The following is a 22,253-nucleotide window of genomic DNA, read 5'->3' on the forward strand; positions in this document are numbered from 1 at the left end:
GGTCATTTCCAGCCTCCAGTGGGCCTGCTGGGGGAGGTAGAGGCCCTTTTCGCCCTCCGCAGGCTCCTAGAAAGCCTCTGGAGTCTGGGGAGAGCGAAAAATGGGTCCATCGTTCCATCGCGCACCAAAAGTGGGGGGGAGCGCGGGGAGGTCACGTGCGCATGCCTGGGAGGGGTCATGCGTGCATACATGGGGGGAAGGCACATGCCTGCACGACCCCCTGAGCTCCCCCTGCTTTTGGCACACGATCGCAAAAAGGGTAGCCATCACTGCTATATAGAATAAAACTGACACTTAAACAAGTAAAATATCTTCACATTAGATAGGATGTATCTACATGGGGGGAAAAATACTTTACCAAGAGTTCAGCCAAATATAACAAGCATACAGTATCCCACTAATACTATTTGAGGAGGCTTAGACTTTCTTCAGTTAAAAAAAGACAGAAGACAATGTGTAGTGCCATTGTGCTCGCCGAAAGGTTTCCAGCAGTCTTTTTTTTTTTCCTGAAAAATTAGGAATAGATTGGAAAAAAGGAGGATTTAGGAGCAAGGACTCTTAAGGACTCAACGTCTACTCACCTGAGGAGTCTATTCAAATTAGGTGAGAATTGAAACCTGCCTGGGGAACATATATCCCTCTCCCACCCCCACCCCTCAATCAACTTGCTCTGACAGAAGAAACTACTTGGATAAGCAGCAAGACATTTCAAACTAAAAAGAAAAAGTTCCCCTGACTCAACTTCCAGACAACTCTATTTGGATGACTAAGAATCTTTGCCGACAACAAATTCGTTTGTTTCTGGAGTAAGTTTTTTTCTACACTTCAGTAACCTGCAAAGCAAAGATGTCCATTAAAAAGTTTTCTCTGACATATATTGCCATCCTTCCATGTGACATAAGCTTCAAATACTGCTGGCATTTTTTGATCTGCTTCAATCTAACATGTCAACAATTCCAGAAATGTAACTGTGGTTCAGTTTGTTTATGCGTTGAGAGTTCAAGGAATGCCCGTCATGTCTTCCAATGACCAGTTGATGTCTGGAAGCTTGGCATTCTGACAAATCAGCCATCAACAGAAACACAGAGGTAAACCTATCTACGCAACATTTAAAAACCCAGGGAGGAAACAACTAATCAGGGTGTATCTTCCCCAGCAGCCAACACCCAGAGAAGCAGGAACCAGCATAAGAGAAACAATCAGGAAAGAAGCAGAGTCCTAACCAAGGAACCATCAAGGAAGAAAGGATGCTCCACCAAGATGTTGCAGTCAACTACAGTAAACAAACCACCAGCAAACTTCACTCTCCAATCTTCACGGATGTTGCATAGTGTGGTAATGAGAGGTCTGTAGGAAAACAATCTCATTCAGAGGACACAAACAACCCAACAGTCCAATAATAATATCTTATAATAATAATATTTGGTTATTTTACCTATATTATTAAATATGCTCGTAAGTCATTTTGAGCACTCTATACGTGACAAAACTGGCCATACAATTTGTCTGATTACAGAGTCTAAATAAATACGAATTAACTTATAGATTATGGGGAGGCACTGGAAGTTAATAGCATTGTATATTCACAAATTTTTGCTCCAGTACCCAATAACCACTAATTTCTCCATAATGGGCAACCAGCCTGCTTGGTCTTCAAAGCTGGAAATGTAACCTCTTTAAAATAGAGGTAGTCCTTGATTTACAACAAATTCATTTAGTGATTGACATTATAAAACAACTGATGACTCATGACCATCACAGCATCCCCACAACCACATGATCAAAATTCAGGCAACCGTTTTCTCTTACAGCACCCAGCCAGGGTGGATCCTTACATGTTAAATGCTAAATTTAATTGACCAATTTTTCCTCATCTTTTGTACAGTTTTTTTTTTCCTTTTTGTTGTTAGGGTTGAATGTATGTTTCTGTTTTGATTCATTTTGTTTGTTTTACTGCTTTTGTATTTTATTTTCTGTAGTAAAACAATACTTGGGCATTTGACAACAGGTATGTATTTATGACAGTGACAGTTGCAGTCATGTTATCACCATCTTCCCAGCTGCTTCCACCATCAAAGTCAAAAGAATAAACCCGATTTGCTTAATGACTGCATGATTCATTTAATAACTGAAACAAATTACTTAACACCCATGACCAAAAAAGTTTAAAATGAGACACAACTCACTTAACAAGTATCCCGCTTAGCAAAGGAACTTTTGGGCTCAACTGTGGTCGTAAGTCGAGGACCAACTGCACTGCTCCAACCAAGGTGTAACATTGGCTGCTATTATTCCCCTGTGGGTAGAAAACAGTTCACATCATTCTGCATTCCCCTCCGCCAGGAGAGCCTTTGATTAAATAAAAGCAATCCCTCTGATGACTTCATTCTGGATTTCAACATAGAAGACCTGACAACTAAACCATTGTTTCACCTGGAAGAATCTCCATCAATTTCTCCATCATGGGTAACCAGCCTGCTTGGTCTCCTAAACTGGAAATGTGATCTCTTTAAAATACAGGTATCCTCTACTTACAACAAATTCATTCCTTGTGCTTTGAAGGAGAAAACAGCCTGCATTCCTTGCTCCCTAACACCTTAATCCCATCACCCTGGAGCTGAAGGGAGGGTCTTTGTAATGTAGAATAGACTGATTCAGGCCTATTAATGGCCCATTGAGAAAGGTAGGGGCTATTAAGAGTGAGTCTGTTTCCTGCCTAAAAACATGTTTCTCCGGGGAAGAATAATATTCTTATCCAGGGAAATATAATATTCTGCCTTTTCAATATTTCTCAGGATATTTCAGTCTTCTAGGAAAGGGGTGGGTGCTAACTTCGTACAGTCATTCTGGATTTCAATGTAGACGACATGACAACTAAGCCATTGTTTCCCCTCCATTTACTGGAAGCATCTCCATCAATTTCTCCATCATGGGCAACTAGGCTGCTTGGTCTCCAAAACTGGAAATGTGACCTCTTTAAAATACAGGTAGTCCTCTACTTACAACAAATTCATTCCTTGTGCTTTGAAGGAGAAATCAGCATGCATTCCTTGCTCCCTAACACCTAGAGTCTTTTCCTCAAAGCACTTCAGACTGAAGGGCAGGCAAGAGCCACAAATTCCTCGGCTGAACTGTGCCATTCATACTCCACTGCAATGCTGATCTTCTTTTCTCTGCTGATAGATGTTCGGCAATGACATAGCTGCTTTAAAGAGCTGCAGACAAGAGCAACATTCCCATTCCCACACCTTCTGAAACACCTTCCTGGAACTGAATCTGCACAGCCTGCTAGATCTTCTTCTCAAATTAACTTCTTCCCTTGCCTGGCGTTAATCATTACTATTTAAAAAGATAGCTGGTTATTAAGCTTGAGCAAGAGAACAAATTATTTTGGGAAAGGGAAAAACTGAAACATAATTGAAAACCCTCGGATTCTCTGCTACTTTATTCCAATTAATGTATTATTTTCATTTTAAAAAATCTTCTGGAGTAAATTGTAACTCCCAATTAGGATCAGCAGTATCATTTGTAATTTCTAATTCAACATTCTACTTTTAACACTTAAACCATTTAATATATAAACAGGTATATTAAGCCACTGTACTTAATTAGGTCAGTTACTTAGCCATTATTTTATGTTACTGGATGGAGAAGAGGCAATTTAAATACTAATACAGAAATGAACATGAAATTTAAAGTTATACTTTCTACAAAAATGAAGAAAATCTTCTAAAAGTAGAGTACAATATGTTTATTAATGCACACTCTGACAATCCATATATCATATCATCATGATCGTCAGAATTACTACTGGGCGTTCATCGGTAGTAGTTACAACCAGCTAGTAATAAATCTATGATTCTTTCTTCCCACTTGATCAAAAGAGAAGTGCCAAGGGTATGATCTATGCAGTTTCTATACATTAGAAGAAATTGCCATACCCTTAAAATAATATATCTTTTATTTAAATGAACGCTTTTCTTGAGTGGAGAATAAGAGATGTCTATTTTGAGACACACGCACTCTTAAAACTGAGATAATGATGACTCTCGTTATTATTCCAACCTTCATTATTGTATTAGAGCAGCTCTTCTAAAGGCCACTTCCAAGGACTGTAATAAGGAGAATAAAAACAACTTTTAATCCTCTTAAAGATCTCCTATATCTAGTAGAGGGATTAGCAGGCCCTGCATTAGGAGCTGACATCTGCTCTCACCTGTTTCCACGTTTCTATGCCGTCCTGGAAATCTTCCCACTTGGCTATTGATTTAGAGAGCATGGAAAGGTTTCATGTCTGCTTCCCAGCTAGTGAGTCACATTTTGTTAATCATTATACCGTGTCACAGAAGAAGCATCTACTGATCCGTGGATTTTGGTCTAGGGCAGGGGTCGGCAACCTTAAATACTCAAGAGCCACAAAGGTCCTAACCGGAAGCCTCCCCCCCCCATCTCTCTCTCTCACTCTCACTCTCACTCACACACACACACACCTCCTAGTGTCCTTTTTCTTCTACCTGTCCTAACTGAAAGCCCTATCAATTGTGGAGCCGACAGGGAGCCGCAGCAGAGCGGTGAAAGAGCCACATGTGGCTCCAGAGCCGCAAGTTGCTGACCCCTGCTCTAGGGTTTAACTGCTTGGATCCTAGGTTAGGGAACCCATGGAAGAGTTCATTCCAGATAGCAGAGAGACTCCTGAAAAGATGAGGAGAAACCAGGAGTGTCTTCCCCATGATTTAGAAAGTCTTCTTGGATTCTGGAAACTCTTGAGTCTCTAAAGGCTTTTAATGGCACGAAGCAGAAATAAGAAAGGCGGTGGGCGGTAAAAGAAATGTTTCTCAACTATTTTTTTTTTTAATCGTGATGTATTTATTTTATTTTCATTTTCATACACTCACATGTATACACCATACAGTATTAAACAATAATCAATTCCTCTTGTCAACAATGCCCCAGAAAATAAAAGCTAGGTATAAGTACTGACTTTACAGCAGTAGAGACTAACTTGATCCTGCACTTAATAACGGCAGCAAGACTGTTGGTGGCGCAATACTGGAAGAAGGAAGACCTGCCTACAATTCAAGAATGGACATTGAAAGTTACAAATGTAGCCGAGATGGCTAAAATATCGGCATATCTTAAAGATCACTCAAATGAGAGATATAAACGAGACTGGAAAAAATGGATTGACTATATACAAAATAAATACGGGACCAAGAAATTCCAGTTAGCCTATGCTTAAGATCAGGAATGATTTAAATTGTTTAAAGTTAGCTTAGCAAGAAGAAGCTAAGATCAATGTAGAGATGTTATTAATTTCTTTATTTCTTTTTTCTCAATAGATTTTAGACTGTGTTTGTTAAAAATCTATACCGTGTACGGGTTCTGGGAAGTCGGGGGGGGGGAGGTGGGGGGAGGGGGAGGGATATATCTTAGGCTAGGCACAATGTGTTAGATCTCAATGCAATGTGACTTCACGTGCATACTGTTTTTTCTTTAATTTTTCTTTAAAAATAGGATAAGCCAAGTACATTAACATATAGTGGAAATACACCAAGGGGAGGAGGAGTAGGGAAGAAGAAAGAGGGGTAGAGAGGGAAGGGAGAGAGGGTGGGGGGAAGGCGAAAAGGAAGGGGGGGAGCGGATCTGGAGAGAGGAGTGGTAGAGGGCGAGGGGAAGTAGGGTAGAGGGGGATGATGGAGGGAAGATAGAAAGTTGGAGGGTGGTGGAAGAAAGAGGTGTATGGAGAATGGAAGAGGAAATGTTTCTCAACTATTGTCTATGGAGCTTCTCAATCATCCAGGTCATTGTTGTGCCAAAGCTGCTTTTTCCAAAAGTCAGATGGATTTTCTTGCCGTTTCCCCCCCCCCCCCTTTTTTCCCTTCAGAACTGAAGAAGCTCCTTTGGATGAGAAGCGAAAAGTTTTCAAGGGAGAAAAAAACTCCTAGAAAGTCCAGTTGCATTTTGGAAAAAGCACCTCTGGGGTTTCTCAATTAAATTTCCAAACAACAGAGTTGGTCAAAACAGGGGACGCTGCAGGCATGGTTTTAGAAAATAAATAAGAGTTCCAAAAACAATAAGACAGCTTTTGTAATTTACCTTTTAACACTGCCGTAGACATTAAAACTCACACTGCATTTAGCCTTCACCACCTACTCAGGAAGGCAAAGCCCTTTCGCAAAGGTGTTCCAAGCAGTGGACATCTCCCTTCCCCTCCCTTCTATTCTTCCCTGTGGCCTGGGAAGATGGCAGGGATGAGCGGAAGTGACTGCCAGAATTGAGCTCCGAGGTCATCTTCAATTGAATTGCCTTTAATTAATCTTTGGAATGAGAAGCCTTTTGTGCTGGATGGGCTGCTCTACTCCCCCCCTCCCCATCCGTGCAGAGGAGACCCTCTCTGTGCCCTGGGGAAGGAGACCCTCTTGGCAGAGGACTCCCAGCAGTCTCCCCTTCTGCAGAGGTGGGGGAGGGGAAGGGCCATTTCTGCATGTCACGGGAGGCAGAGAGCAAAGCCCAAGTTAGACCAGGAGGCCTCCCCCTTTCTCTCCTAAAGAAACGGCCCCTTTCATGCATTTCTCAGAGGAACATGAGCAGTTCACAAACGAGATCAATAAATACAGGGATGGAAAGAAAGAGAAAGAGGGAAAGACAGAGAGAGAGAGAGAGAGGTAGGTAGATATAGATAGATGAGAAGGCAGGAATAGGAAGAGAAAGTGAGGAGAGATGGATGAAGATAGATTAGATGATAGGTAGATTAGATAGATAGATAGATAGATAGATAGATAGATAGATAGATAGATAGATAGATAAATAAGATAGATAGACAGACAGAGATATAGATAGAGATAATAGCTAGAGATGAGAGAGATAATAGATAGATATGATAGCTAGAGATGACAGAGAGACGGATAGAGGGAGATGGATGATTGATGATAGATATGATAGCTAGAGATGAGAGAGAGAGAAAGATGGATGGATTGATGGATGGATACATAGATAGATAAATAATGATAGCTAGAGATGAGAGGATAGATAGATAATGCTAGAGATCATAGAGACAAAGATGGAGAGATATGGATGGAGAGATAAATAGATAGATAGATATGATAGCTAGAAGTGTGTGTGTGTGTGAGAGAGAGAGAGATAGGGAGGGAGGGAGGGAGAGATGATAGATAGATGATAGGTAGATATGATAGCTAGATAGCTAGAGATGATGGAGAGAGATTATTCGGAAGGCATTTTTAAATATTTCCGACAACCTGAGCAAGGTCTGAGCAAGGTAGGGAGAGAAAGAGAGAAGGGAGGGAATAGGGAGAGAGGGAGAAGGATAAATAGAGGGAATAGAGGCAGAAGGAGGGAGAGAGACAGAGGTGACGGGAAGGCGAAAAGAGGCATTCCAGCCATTGGGAAATAGGGTCTCCCTTCTTCCCCAGGGTTGGGGGTCCCGGCGTGGCTGCCCTTGATTCCCACCCACCCTCACTCACCGCAGAAGTGGAGCAAGCGAGGCGAGGCGAGCCGGCGGCCGTCTTCGGAGGAGGAGGAGGAGGAGGAGCTCGCCCGTCCGTCCGTCCCTCGGCTGGGCCGCCCTCGCCCGTAACCGGAACTGGCTGCCGGCTCCGGCCCCACCCCGCTGACAGCTGATGTCGCGTCACCCGCGGCGCACGCGCACTGGCGCTTGGCCGCCGCCCGCCCAGCGAACGTTCCACTGGCCCCGCCCCGCTCTCCGCAACAGCTTTTCCCGCTCGGATTCAAACCTAGAAGGCCGGGGGGTGGGGGGGGGGTAATAAAAGAAGTTTCATGTTTCTCCATAGAGATCGTCCAACGGCAGTGGCGCCCAATATTTAGATTGCCGCCCTGGGAAAATTAAATGGGTTGATGTCTGCGGGGTCCTTGATAGTCTCTGAGCTGGGAGGTTTTTGTTTTTTTTTGGCAGACGTTTCATGACCCAAGCAGGCAGCAGCATCAGTGCATAGGGCATCCATGTTCCCAGCACATATTGTTGCCTAGCAATGTCTGGGACTGAGAGCTTTAAAAGAAGAACCAGTTTTCTTTCCGTGGGGAACTTAGTTGCTGTCTAAGCTTGGGTTTGTTTGTTTGTTTTGCAGGTGTTTCATTACAATGCATTGATGATGAAACCTAGTTGGGTCATGAGATGTCTGCAAGAAAGCAATTAGGCTTAGAGATCACCAGACCCCCAATTCAATTCTGAGCTATAAATGTTTTCTATTGGTATGCTGACTCCCTTCATGCACATCCCTTAAATTCTTTCTGCGTGCATGAAATATCTTCAGTAAAGAAGATAATTATTGCCATTATCAAAATATTTACCATTGTGTAAATAGGCTGGTGTGCTAGCCTCGGCTACCTTTCATTGAGCTAATTCTTCACTATTGGCCATTTCACTTCTTTAAATTTACCCCCAGCATAGAGAGAGAAGCTTATTTTAATCCAATGAAGATAACATGGAATAAGTAGTTCCAATGTGTAGAGTCAGCATTATTAATGAATGCATGAAGGTCCAATGGGCATTAATTTATTTTGGATCAAATTTCTTAGAGGCAATTACTTAGGGCAGCTGCACCAGCCACTTTTCCAATGAAGTTCCTGCAAGCCTTTGATTTGGTGTTTGGCTGTTTCATTGCTTGCTTTGGATACTTGGACGGTAAGCACAAAGTATTTTCTTTAGAAAACAGCAATAACAAGGCAAAATTCACAAACATTCTGCATGTTGTTCAGAGACTTCTATATTTTATGCTACATGTTGTATTATGGCCAGTGATAGTTGCAGTCTCAGCTGAGCCAACAAAAATCAATGTATGTTCTTTGTCGTCGTCCATCCCTTCCATGTTTTGTTTAAACTTTTTAATTTCTTCATTTTTGTTTATGGTTATGAGCCGCCTCGTTATGGTTATGAGTAGCCTGATGGCAAGATAGGAAAGCAAATAAATGTAATAGTAATATGATCAGATTTCTCAAAAGCAGATACATTCCTATCCATCCATAATTCCTCATCATGAGACATTGGGAGTCTGTCAAAAATATGACTGCTTTAAAGAATAATTTCATTTTCAGACGCCCGTTTTAGAGTTAGCCAAATCAACGCTGTGTAGAACCCATGGTAATGTTAACACTTAAAAATGTTTGACAAGTAAAGATGGACTTTTATGGCTTTTGAAAAGAATTATCATATCAATTATCATATGGCTGGGGGCACTGTGTACACCCATTCTGCATGCATACCTATAAAGCAAGAAATTGGGCTGACTTGCAGCTTGAACACCAGTAGCAAAAAAATAATACTGTTTTGTTGAAAAGACAAAAATCACATTCCAAATTTAGTTAGACCCATTCGGAGCTTTTATTGTACAAGGACAGGTATTCCTTGAATTACAACAGTTTGTTTAGTGACAGTTCAAAGTTACAACAGCAGTAAAAATGTGACTTATGACCATTTTTCACATTTAATGACCTTTGTAGCATCCCCATAATCACATGATAAAAATTCAGACACTTGGCATCTGGTTCATGTTTATGATGGTTGTGGCCCAGGGTGATGGGTTCCCGTTTTGCAACCTTCTCACAAGCAATGGGGAAGTCAGAATCGCTTAACCTAATTACTAACTAATCCACTGCACTGACTCACTTAACAACTGTGGCAAGAAAGGTCATAAAATGGGGCAAAACTCACTTAACAAAAAAGCCTCATTTAACAAATTTTGGGCTCAATTGTGATCATAAATTGAGAACTACCAGGATTATTTATTCTGAAGAGTGGTTGTTCAATTTTTCTTTCAGTTGTAAATTCCAGCTTTACGCCTGGAAACCAAACAAGCATGCAATTCTTACCAAGTGCTAGGAACAAGAAAGTATTAGCTGAAGTAACAGCCAGCAAACAAATAAGGAGGAGTAGGAGGTGAAAGGGATTACAATCCAATTTGTCTGCAAATGAAAGGGATTACAATCCAATTTGTCTACAAATTGGATAACAATAACTCCATTAAAATGGTCTCCCAACGATGTGATCATTGCGTAAAGTATTTGTGAAACCAGATTTTAAACTGGTTGGTGATCTTCTCTAAAACTCCCATCACTGATCCAGGGAGGAGATGATGAACAAGATATGATGATTAATTTAAAAAACTGCTGCTCAGTACAATGTATAGGCCAGATCCAGCCCTCGGCCTTTGAGTTTGACACCCCTGAATTTTGGTGAAATTCAATATTTATTGGTGAGAGAAAGAGAGACTCATCAGAAGGTTAGGATAGGCAAAGTTACACAAAATGAAAAAGAGAGAGAAATACTGAACCAAAGGCATGAGAAGGTGAAAAAGGAACATCATTAACTCTCGTTTACCCACATGCTTCACCATACTTCTTTCTGTCGTCCTCTTTTCACAAACCATCCTGATTTCCACCATCTCCATGTACATTACCTTTTGTTATCTGAGCTGCTCTCCTCTCTCTTGAAGGATCTATCCGCTGCATCTATTCGTGACGTTCTTGGCCTTCTCTGTCCTCTTGATCCATTCTCTATCTCAGTCTTTCTTCCTCTCTTGGGTGACAGGATCAAGCAACTCCCTGTATGATCACAGTAGATGTCTTTTGTGATGGCCCCTGACTTTTATATTATTTTATATTGTTTTATATTGTGATGGCCCCTGACTTTTATATTAATAAATCCATTCGTTGTTGGCCCTCTTCTAAGTTCACCCTTCTATTGTTGACCCTCTTCAATAGACACCCTTTTAAGTCCTCCATTCCCATTGTTTGCTTATTTCTTTCTTTCTAAAATTGATTGCCCACCTTAGCACAAGGTAACTCTGGGCTTACTTTCTTTTTCCAACTCTTCCAGCAACCAAAGATGCTTCTTGTCAATTTCTCTCCCCCCCCCCCCTCTTTTCAAGAAACATTTCCATTTCTTTCTCATGGTCTTACATTTTCAAATAACCTGTTGAAGAATATGTCAATGGAGATTCTCAGCCATCCAGATCATGGTTATTCCAAAGGTGCCTTTTTTTCAAGAGGCAACTGGACTTTCTGATTGGTTTGTTAGTTTTTTGAAGATGTTTCGCTTCTCATCCAAGAACTGAAGGAGCTTCTTGGATAAGAAGCAAAACATTTTCAAAGAAACACACAAACACACCCGGAAAGTCCAGTTGTCTCTTGAAAAAGCACATTTGGGACTGTTGAAGAATAAAAAAATCTGCATAGTGCTCCCCAGATTTGCTCATTAGTACATCTGATTCCTTTTCTGTCAGAATTCTGACACATACTTTCCTTGACGCACTTAACAAACGGATTCCACTGTGAGTTGCATTCATCCTGTCCATTTTTTCTTCCTCCAGTCATCAGGCACAGAAGGAATCTTCATATGTCAAGGATGTCCATGCAAGGATGTATGGCCAGAAATTCAGGATACCCAAATCGTTTAGCGGTGTATTCATATAAATTTTTCACAGGCTATTTTCAGCACTTATGATAGACCATCTCAACAATATGGTTCCCATGGAAGGGAGTTTGCCCAAGAAAAATGAGTGCAGATTATTACAAAGCATGGCTGTCATCATCTATTAGTCTTACTCAGGAGGTCAATAACGCTGCATCAGAAGCAACCTTCTGAGTCAAGAATCGATCCAGAAATACTGGTTCAACTGTTGGCATGAGGTAGAGTAAGAGAGATTATTCCACAAGAACTAAGTACCAATTAAATAGCTGTAAAGTTGATGGCCAGCCCCACCTTCTTCTGACTCGTCAAGAAAAAAAAGAGAAAGAAATAAAGAAAGAAAAGAAAGAACGTGGAGGGAGGGAAAAGAAAGAAAGAGGAAAGAAAAAAAGAAAGAAAGGGGAGGGATGGAGGGGAAAGAAAGAAAGAAAAGAAAGAAGGGGGAGGGGGGAAAGAAAGAAAGAAGGGGGAAGGAGGGAGGGAAAAGAAAGGAAAGAAAGAAAAAAGAAAGGAGGGGAAGGGAGGGGAAAGAAAGGAAAGAAAGAAAAAAGAGAGAGTGGAGGGGGGAAAGAAAGAATGGAAAGAAAGAAGGGGGAGGGAAAAGAAAGAAGGAAGGAAAGAAAAATAAAGAAAGAAGAGAGAGTAAGGGGAAAGAAAGAAAGAAGGGAAAGAAAGAAGGGGAGGGAAAAGAAAGAAAGAAGGGAAAGAGAAAGAAGGGGGATGGATGAAGGGAAAAAAAGAAAGAAAGAGAAAGAAAGAACCATGATCACTATAAGGATAAAATCTAAACTCAACTCAAAGGACCAACAGACAAAAAAAAAAGTACCTCTGCTTTATTTAGTTAATACTACAGTTTATTTTCTGAAGGGGCTTAGTTTTTTCTTGAAAAGTTCTGCCCCACGAGCCAGACCAGCGGTTTCTAGTATTTCCTGCATATTTACAAATAATGAGATGACAGAAATGGATGAGATTCTAGGCAAGTTCCCGTGATCCTTTATTGGGCACTTGCCCAAAAACCAATTACTGCACATAAGACGGAGAGGAACAAAGCAGACAAGCATGACAAGCAGAAACAGAGAGATGTTTGGGGAGGGGGGGCAGTGAAGGAGAGATCAAATGCAGATGGCAGCAGATATCAAGTAAATGTACAGAGCGTTTGCATTTCAGGGGGAGTTTGCAATGTCTGAAACTAAGTCGGAGTCGGCTATTGGTGATATGTCACCTGTAATCCTAGACAAAGGACTCCAGTTGAAAACCGTGGCAGGGAGAGGTCGTTTCGGAGGGTATTTTGGCCTCATTCCATTTCTAAATTGCTGCCTGTTGTATGTTAAAGAGAAGTATTGTGCAACCCAGAAGGTAAAAGCTGCTTCCCAATTTGACTTACATTTTTATTACCACCAGCCTTCTATTTTTTTTTCCGGAGGTAATGGAGTACATAGGAACCCAGAAGTTGTAGTGGGATGCAGAGAGTCTCCTGGGAATGCTGGTTAATTATGCATGGACAACAACTCAGGGAAGCCAGCAGCATCTGGGAAAAGAGATTAATGACAAGAAACAACATGAGCTTTCTTTTTCCTGCTCCTTAGCTGAGAGCAGAGCGCGCATCCTTTTTCAACATTAGAAATGCTCCAACATTTTGAACCAGCCTCAGTCAATAGCACAAGGGCCTATTCTTGGGACCGTAGAAATTGCATTTGTTCTTCATTTTTACAGAAGGTTAACATCCCGTCTTTTGCGAAGGGCACAGATTTATTGGCACAGGAAAATCATGGTGCTCTTAGATTTAAAAAAAAACACACATTACAAGTAAAACCTTAGGCAATGGCTAAGATGCTGAGCTTGTCGATCAGAAAGGTCAGCAGTTCGGCGGTTCGAATCCCTAGTGCTGCGTAACTGAATGAGCTCCCGTTACTTGTCCCAGCTTCTGCCAACCTACCAGTTCGAAAGCATGTAAAAATGCAAGTAAAAAAATAGGAACCACATTTGGTGGGAAGGAAAAAGCGTTCATTGCGCCTTCGGCGTTTAGTCATGCCGGCCACATGACTATGGAGACGTCTTTGGACAGTGCTGGCTCTTCGGCTTTGAAGCGGAGATGAGCACTGCCTCCTAGAGTCCGGAACCACTAGCACATATGTGGGGAGGGGAGCCTTTACCTTTACCTAATAAACAATGGTTTATTAGAGTGAGGTTCTTCCAGACAGACATTCCCAGGAGACACCCAGATGCAATTGTCCTGCACTGGGGAAGAAGGAATGTTATTAAAGACGTTGTTTTGATTGATCCTAATAATATGATCATCCAGGTGTGGATTTTTTTGGATATTTTGGCAATGGTACAAGAAAACTATGACTGACCAATGTTCCTAATTAACGACATGCCATGTAAAATAGCTTACTGTAATAAGACCTACACAACAATGTCCAAAACAGCTTCCAGAGTTTTAAATAACAATATGTTAGGGTAAAAAAAAAATCAAAGCAGTGTCTATTGTCATCACACAAAACCAACATCTTGATTTTTTGACCACTCTTTCTATAAATCTCCCTGGAATAAAATAAGCAGCCATCTTCCAATTGTTTCCCCAGTCAGTTTAAAATAGCATATGAAGTTCTCCCTTCTTCAAAAACAACAAAAACAATAACCCAGTCACAATAATTGTCTGGAGTCAAACTGCAAATAATTATTCACCAATAATCAAGTTAGTTCATCCAACTTTCTAACCATCGCATCACCTTCAGGAGGCTTTTTAAGAATAAAGAATATTTTTAAATATTTTAATATTATTTAATCTTTTAATATAATAGTTTTAAGAATAAAAGTTATTTTTAAAAATATTAATTTAACTAAAAATATTAAAGAATTTAATATTATTTAATATATTAATATATTTTCATGAATAACTAATATATTCTTTTTAGGAATGAAGAAGTCTAGTCTATTTGATTGTCTTGTTCTGAAATCTTGTTGAATGTGACTTCGCTGGAAATAATTGATATAGCAAAACAATTGTTCAATTCTATTAAAAATTCAATACTCTGCCCCAAAGGACAAGGGAGAATTGGGCTGCCTATAAAATAGCAGCTTTGAGGGTGAACTCTGACTCCCCTGGAGCTTATAATGTACTTTTGAAGGGAGATAAACTTGGTGTAGAAAGGTTTGCACTATCTTGGGGGGGAAATCAGTTGTTAAAGATTGATAAGCCTTTAAACTAACACTGGCTTTTATGCACTTTATTTTTTTTTAAGGTTTTAGATTAAGTAAATCACTTCAAGTGCACAAATTGAAAGGCAGATAATAGACTTAATCAATGCAAAGTAAGGGCTTTGGAAAAATCTGGTTCGAAATGCACATTTACAGAGATGATTGACTTTAAAAAGCCTTTTTCTCCACTCTAATACCTTTGGTGTTCACTCCCCACGCCTGGCTAAGGGCAGACATTTTAATGTCCAGCTTATTTTGTTGAGAGTGATATCAGCACATGTTCCTCTTTTGCTATCTCTGGAATCAGTGGGGCTTAGAAAGACTTACACTGGGAACGATCATCTCCTAAATAAATTATTTGTGTGGGGACAAGGAAGAAATGCCTAGCATGTCTCTGAAAGCAATCACAAAGCTCCCATCTGTCAGACAAAGCTCAGTTGATAAAATCATACAAATCTTCCACCCTCTTTAGTATAAATAAATACTGTTGCAATCTCCAGGATTATTCCATCTGGCATTGCTGTATAATGAGGCCTCTGTATTAGGCAAAAATTTGTCAATTTACTCGCCATGGTACTGTATCTTGAGATAGTTTTTGTGAGATATTTTAAATAGTGTTTGTCTTCTTTCATGCAATCAAGAAGTCCTTTGTGTCCTGATGTTTTTGGCAACGTCTTTGACTTGTAAAAACAATTTCTTCTTCTTAATGGCATACGTCCACAGCATCACAAAGCCTTGGTTGATTATGTGTCTTCGATGATAGGTTGGTTTGTTTTCTTGGCTGCCCATAAGTCTTCTCCAATAGCAAACTTCAAAAGCATCAACACCTTTCCTATCATTGCTTCTTCAAAGTCCAACGTTCACTTCCATAAATTGTCATGTTGGAAGAAATGTCCATCTGGGTTCAGTTCCAAGTGGGGAAAAAGACACGGGAAACATGGAGGCTGCTTGGAAAGATGGTTTTAATAGTGGACAGGATCACATGGTTTGGGCTCCTGAACAGAAAAGGGGGATCACATGCTTCCAGATGTTGGGTGAAGAAGAAAAGAGAAAGAAGGGCTGAAAGTTCCTGGCTTTATACTCTCTGTTCGGCCTCACCTTCCTGTTTCCTGTTCCTGTGTAAGAAATGTATTCTGATTGGTTGTCAGACTCCTATGGGGCCATGCAGGGGCAACTCTTTAGATTGTGCTTTGAGTCCAGGTATGGTTGAGTCTTGCTTCTTCCCAGGTGCCCTGTGGTAAGATGGGTAAAGGGCTAATCCTATCATGCCTTAATGCCATCGTCCTGGAGCAGAAGAGGGAAGATCTTTGTTATGTAGCATAGACTTGTTTAGGCCTTTTAATGCCCCATTGAGAAAGATGGGGGCTATTAAGAGAGAGTGTGTTTCTTACCTAAAAACATGTTTCTCCAGGGAAGAATAATATTTTTATCCAGGGAAATATAATATTCTGCCTTTTCAATATTTCCCAGGATATTTCATTCTTCTAGGAGGGGGGCGGGTGCGAACTTCGTACAGTCATGAGCAATATTATGGCTTTCTGCTATTCTGATCAAAAGATGAAACTAACCTTAATGCATTTAACATTTATTGTTTTGCTGTAAAAACAAGAAAATGGGCACTGAAGGGAAGAGCAGAACTAAAGACAGCCTCTTCTTGCAGCCCCAAAGAAATCCCACTCTCTACTTCAACCTACACCACCACAGGTTAGTTATTAAGTCTCTTTTCTCTTTATCTACCGGCGGTGCAGAACCTGTCACCATCCAGATCTTGCTTGAACTACAATCCCTTCTGGGCAGTAACAGCTGACAGCCGAAATCCAAAAACATAGGAAGAAACTGAGATTTCCCCATGCCTGAAAATGTGCCCCGTCCCAGAATCGTGCATATCAAGTTTGACTTTTAGCTCTACAATAGAGAGCTGCAGCAAAATGTGAAAATGCACATTGCCTGCATTTCTAGCAGCAGGCCAAAGTCCTCACTTCTGTATCAGCGAGACCTCCTTATAAAAAGGCAGGAGGAGTCCTCTTGGCCCAGCAGAGTCTATTAAATCTTTATCTTAAAGGTTTACCTGCCTTCTAAAGTCCATATCAGGCTGCCAAGCGAATGCAATAAAAGCTGTAGAATGTAGTTTTAGTCCTCATTTACATGCTACAGCCGATGTGATTGTGTGTGTCTGTGTGTGTGTCTTGCATAGAGGACTGTGAAAATGAGAAAATGCATAACGTTGATAGCAAAGACAGGTATTGTATAGGTATTCTCTGACTCACAGCAGTTTGCTTAGTAACCTTTCAAAGTTAGAACACTGGAAAAAGTGACATATGCATTTTTCATACGGTCGCTGCAGCATCCCCATAGTCATGGGATCAAACTTCAGTCCCATGTCAATGGACTCACATTTATGATGGTTGCATTGTCGGACAGTGGTGGGATTCAAAAAAAAATTACAACCGGTTCTGTGGGTATGGTGTTGCTTGGTGGGCATGGTTTGGTGGGCGTGGCAGGGGAAGGATATTGCAAAATCCCCATTTCCTCTTGATCAGCTGGGACTCCGGAGGCAGAGAATAAATGGGGGCAGGGCCAATCAGAACTACTCAGAATTTCTGCTACCGATTCTCCAGAACTGGTCAGAATCTGCTGAATAGCACCTCTGGTCCTGGGGCCATGTAATTCTCCTTCTGTGCCCTTCTGTCAAGCAAAATCAATGGGTAAGTCAGTTTCACTTAGGAACCGTGTTACTAACATAGCAACTGCAGCAGTGGTGGGTTCTGGGAGGTACGGCCCAGTACGGCCATACCGGTGGTAGACGGGAGCAGTGGACACCATACCAGTACAATGGCTTATTTGGCCCACCCACCCACCTGTGTTCCTTACCTATTTTTGAGGCAACCGGGCCAATTGCGCATGCACGCACAGCGTGCGATGCATGCGTACCTCTGCCCAGAAGCTGGGTGTCACAGGGTGGTAGCGTGCACATACATGTGCAGTGCACGTGCCCACCTAGGACACCCGGCCCCATGCGCAGCGTACCGGTTGCGACAGGATCCGGAACTCACCACTGAACTGCAGTGATTTGTTTTAAAAAGCTGTACAATGGTACAAACTCATTTCAAAACTTGTCTCACTTAGCGGCAGAAATATTGGGCTCAATTGTAGTTGTAAGTCAATTGCATCCAGATCTGGAATTCAGATACAACCTTTAACAAACGTGTTCTGCTGCAACGCCAGAGCACTCTTGCTTTGGTTATCACCATCACCATCATGTGAAATATCAGGCTGCTATTATCTTTAGCATGACCTTCACCATGTAGCTTTCAGGTTTCCTGTTCTACCATTCATTTCATTGGGCCACCTGTTGTTGTTGTTTTTTTAGTCACCACAAAAATCAGTGGCAGACTAAAAAAATAGAGTCAGGTGAGGAGAAAAACAATCAATTCAGAATCATGCAAAATTAGCAGAGGGAGGAGCAATTGTTTAACCACCTTGGAGAAGCATGAATAACAATAACTTGTTGTGGTCTGGCAGCAGATTCGGACAGTGAGGAGGTTGGGGAGGAACATGGGCCAGTCCTGGAGTCTGGGGAATGCTATGATGAGGGCTCTGTGTCGGAGGCAGAGAGAGGGCCAGTGCCGTCTGACAGTTATCAGCTGCCTTTGGAGTCGGATATCAGTGGGGCAGGATAACAGCTGGAGCCTGTTTCCAGTGTGCGCGGGCGCAGAGCTGCCAATAAAAGGGAACAGCTAAGGAACAAGGGTCGACTTGGGAGTAAAGCCACAGGTGGATGATGAATGGCCCCTCTCAGAGGAAATAAAAGGTGAGTGAAAAGGGAGGGGAGTTTGCAGGAGACAATTAGTTCATTTCATTAGAGTCCCAGCTTCTGTCAACCTAGCAGTTCCAAAGCATGTAAAAATGCAAGTAGAAAAATAGGGACCACCTTTGGTGGGAAGGTAACAGGGTTCCATGTGCCTTTGGCGTTTAGTCATGCCAACCACATGACCACGGAGACGTCTTTGGACAATGTTGGCTCTTCGGCTTAGAAATGGACTTGAGCGCCGCCCCCTAGAATCGGGACCGACTAGCACGTATGTGCAAGGGGAACCTTTAACTTAAAATATTGCACAGTTTGTAAAAATAAGTACGTATTAAATTAGCCTTTAAAATCTATACTGTGGGGCAACTACTGAGTAACTGATTAGGTGCCTCAAATCAATGTCAACTGGTTGCAGTCGTACAGGTAGAGCGTCTCCAGTATAGTCAGTCTCTCAACTGGTCCCTCAGATCTTTCAAAGCCTCTGCAACCTGTAATACCCAATACCTCTGGAGCTGAGTCCATCCACCTGGCAATCCTGAAGATGGTCTAAGATGATTCCAGTGTTGATAGGCTACATTGGGGCAGTTACTTGGTACTCTGACACCACTTTGCTGCTGGTTGTGGCTTCTTGTCTCTCATTCCCTCTTTCTCTATGGAGCAATGAACACTTAAAAAGTCTAGATTTGAATATTTTCATATTTCACTGCATTTTGTGATGGCTGAATTGGATAGTTACCTCTTTTTTATATATATATACAGGCTCCACTTCTACACATCATCAGTTTTTTCCTTTTATGTGAAGATAATATGGGGAAGGAGGGGAGGAAAAGCTAGTATTTCAGCTGGAGCAGCATGTCACTAACCCCTAATTGCAGTACAAAATTCCTTGGTGTTCCTTGAGATATGGTTGGGAATTGCTTCCAGATCTCTGTAAAAATAATTGCTCATTTATGCTAAATGTCTATAATTAGGTAGGTTGGAGAGGAAAAGGAAAGGGAGAATTGATAGGAAAGTTACCTTCAAATAAATTAATTGGCTAAAAAAAAAGCTGCAATACCATGCCTACCCCTCTTTCTATAGAGCAGAATGTATGATGTTGTTGATGTAATAAAGGAGAATATTTGTAGCTTAGGTTCTTAGGTGTTCTTTCAATCAATATAATCAGAATAGAGCTGGAAGGGACCTTGAAGGTCTTCTAGTCTAGTCCCCTGCTCAAGCAGGAGATCCTACTGTGTTTCTCCGAAAATAAGACAGGGCCTTATTTTCTTTTGACCCACAAAATATGGCTTGGGCCTTATTATCAGGGGAGGGCTTATTCTTTTGGGGTTGCCGGGCAGCTGCTGTCTTGCGAGTGGGCTCCCAAAGAGCAGGGCACAGCCTCAGGGTCAAATGGTTGTGTTGCGCTGTCGCAGTAGTGCAACACAGCAGCCATGAAGTGACCATGCTCACGAGCAGCCACCCATCAAACCCCATTTCCAACCGGGCACAGCGCCATTCACTGACCTAGGGGTATCTCCAAGCCGTGGGAGGGCCTATTTGCCGGCTCCCACGACTTGACGCCTTTGGAATGCCCCTAGGCCAGTGAATGGGGCTCTGCACGGCTGGAGGGGGGGGGTTGCGCTAGCGGCTTTTCCGCTTCCCACTCGTGTGCCTCCCAGCCTCACAATGCCCTGATCTAACTCTCCCTGCAGAGCCAGGGCACCTCCGCTGCCGTCGCCCTCCACCACTCCCACCGTCCCAGCATGGCTTTTTTTGTGGCTTCCAAACCATGGAGTTAGGATGCCAAGTCTTCTGGCAGTGGCCACTCTGGGAGTACGCTCTATGGTTGTGTGCTCTGCGAGTACGCTGTGCCGGCAGCCTGCCACAATCATAGAGCGTACTCCCAGAGCAGTCACTGCCGGAAGACTGTGGCTGGGACAGTGCAACACAGCTGTTTGACCCTGAGGCGAGCGCCTTTGCTCTCCCCCAACATTCCCATGGCTTGGCGCCTTTGGGATACCACTAGGTCAGTGAGCAGCGCTCTTCCAGGCCGGAAGGGGGGGTTGTCCAGGGGGCTTATTTTCAGGGGAGGGCTTATATTTTTTCCCACCCAAAAAATGGGGCATGGCCTTATTTTCAGGATATGTCATATATCATTTCAGACAAGTGACTGTCTTTTCTTAAAAACCTCCTGCAATTAACACCCACAACCTTTAAAGTCAAGCTGTTCCACTGGTTAATTGTCCTCACTGTTAGGAAGTGTCTCCTTAATTCCAAGTTGCTTCTCTCCTTGATTAGTTTCCATCCATTGTTCCTTGTCCAGCCCTCTGGTGCTTGGGAAAATAAGTTAACCCCCTCTTCTTTGTGGCAGCCTCTCAAATACGGGAACACTGTTATCATGTCCCCACTAGTCCTTCTTTTCTCTAGACTCGGCAAATCAAATCCTGCAACCATTCTTCATAAGTTTTAGTTTTCAGGCTTTTAATCACCTTAATTGCTCTTCTTTGCACTTTTTGCAAAGTCTCTACATCTTTTTTGTAATTGGGGCCCAAAACTGGATGCAGTATTCCAGGTGTGGCCTTACTAAGACTTTATAAAGTGTTACTAATATTTAATGTGATTTTGATTCTATGCCCCTGTTTATACAACCAAGGATTGTATTCACTTTTTTGGTTGCTACCGTACGCTGCTGGCTCATGTTTAAGTGATTGTCCACTAGGACTCCAACGTACCTCTCACAGCTACTGTTTTTGAGCCAGGTTTTGCCTAATCTGTACTTGTAGGTTTTCCCGCTCAGGTGTAAAACCTTGCTTTTCTCCACATTAAATTTCATTTTGTTGGATAGGACCCATTATTCAAGTCTATCAAGATCTTTTTGGATCCTGAACTTGTCTTCTGGATTCCCCCACCCCACCCAGCTTAATGACATCTGCAAATTTGATGAGTTCCCCTTCTATTCCCTCATCTAAGTCATTTATGAAGATATTGAAGAATACTGGGCCTGACAGAAACTTGTGTTATCCCATTGCTTACTTCCCTCCATGTAAATGTAGTGCCATTAAGGACTACTCGTTGAGTATGATTTGCCATCCGGTTACAAATCCATCACGTGGTGATGCTGTCTATCCCACATTTTTATAGCTTACTAAAAAGTAGGTTGTGGTCTACTTTGTCAAATGCCTTTTAACCCCAAATATACTTTGTCCACAACATTTTGTAGTCTACTAATTTAGTCACTTTGTCAAAGAATGAAATAAGATTGATTTGGCGTGACCTGTTTTTAACAAACCTGCACTGACTATTAGTTATAACTTTATTTGTTTCTAGATGTTTGCAGATCTGTTTTTTGATTATCTTTTCCAGTATCTTCCCAGGTATTGATGTTAGGCTGATTGGTCTGTAGATTCCTGGTTCTGTTCTTCCCCCCCCCCCCTTTTTTTTTGAAGATGGAAACCACATCAGCTTTTTTCCAATTCTCTGGTAGTTCCCCAATGATATAAAATATACTGTATTTTTTGGAATATAAGACGCACCAAGATTTTGAAGAGGCAAATTTTTAAAAAACGTTTTTGCACTCTGCAGAGCTCCCAAAAACGGGCCTGTTTTTTGTCCAAAAAAGGGCATGCATAGCCTTTAGGAGGCTTGTAGAGTGCTCCTGGGGGCTGAGGAGGGAGCAAAAACGAGCAAAAACAGCCCATGTTTTGTTCATTTTTGCCCTCCCCAGCTCCCAGGAACACTCTGGAGCACTCCTAAAGGTTATGCACAGCCATTTTTGCAAAGAGAGTGGGGTTTGGGGAGGCCAAAAAAGCTGTATTCAGTGTATAA

At 41.9% G+C, this 22,253-nt stretch overlaps 1 protein-coding gene across 5 annotated transcripts in view; it reads right to left on the bottom strand.

Moving 5' to 3' along the window:
- Nucleotides 1-7,603, bottom strand: part of CCSER2 (coiled-coil serine rich protein 2) — a 51,907-nt gene extending 44,304 nt beyond the window's left edge. Inside the window, exons 1-2 of one of the 5 annotated variants that reach the window (XM_032231544.1) lie at nt 7,482-7,602; nt 2,187-2,296 (exon numbers count right to left, since the gene is read on the bottom strand). The gene's annotated coding sequence lies outside the window, so the exon portion shown is untranslated. Of the gene's footprint in view, nt 1-2,186; nt 2,297-6,096; nt 6,282-7,481 lie in introns of those variants that run through there. The other 4 variants (XM_032231546.1, XM_032231548.1, XM_032231545.1 and 1 more) reach the window with 4 other exon arrangements.
- Between the last annotated feature and the right edge of the window lie 14,650 nt (nt 7,604-22,253).

The sequence above is a fragment of the Thamnophis elegans genome, chromosome 15 (genome assembly GCF_009769535.1).
Source record: "Thamnophis elegans isolate rThaEle1 chromosome 15, rThaEle1.pri, whole genome shotgun sequence".
NCBI lineage: Eukaryota > Metazoa > Chordata > Lepidosauria > Squamata > Colubridae > Thamnophis > Thamnophis elegans.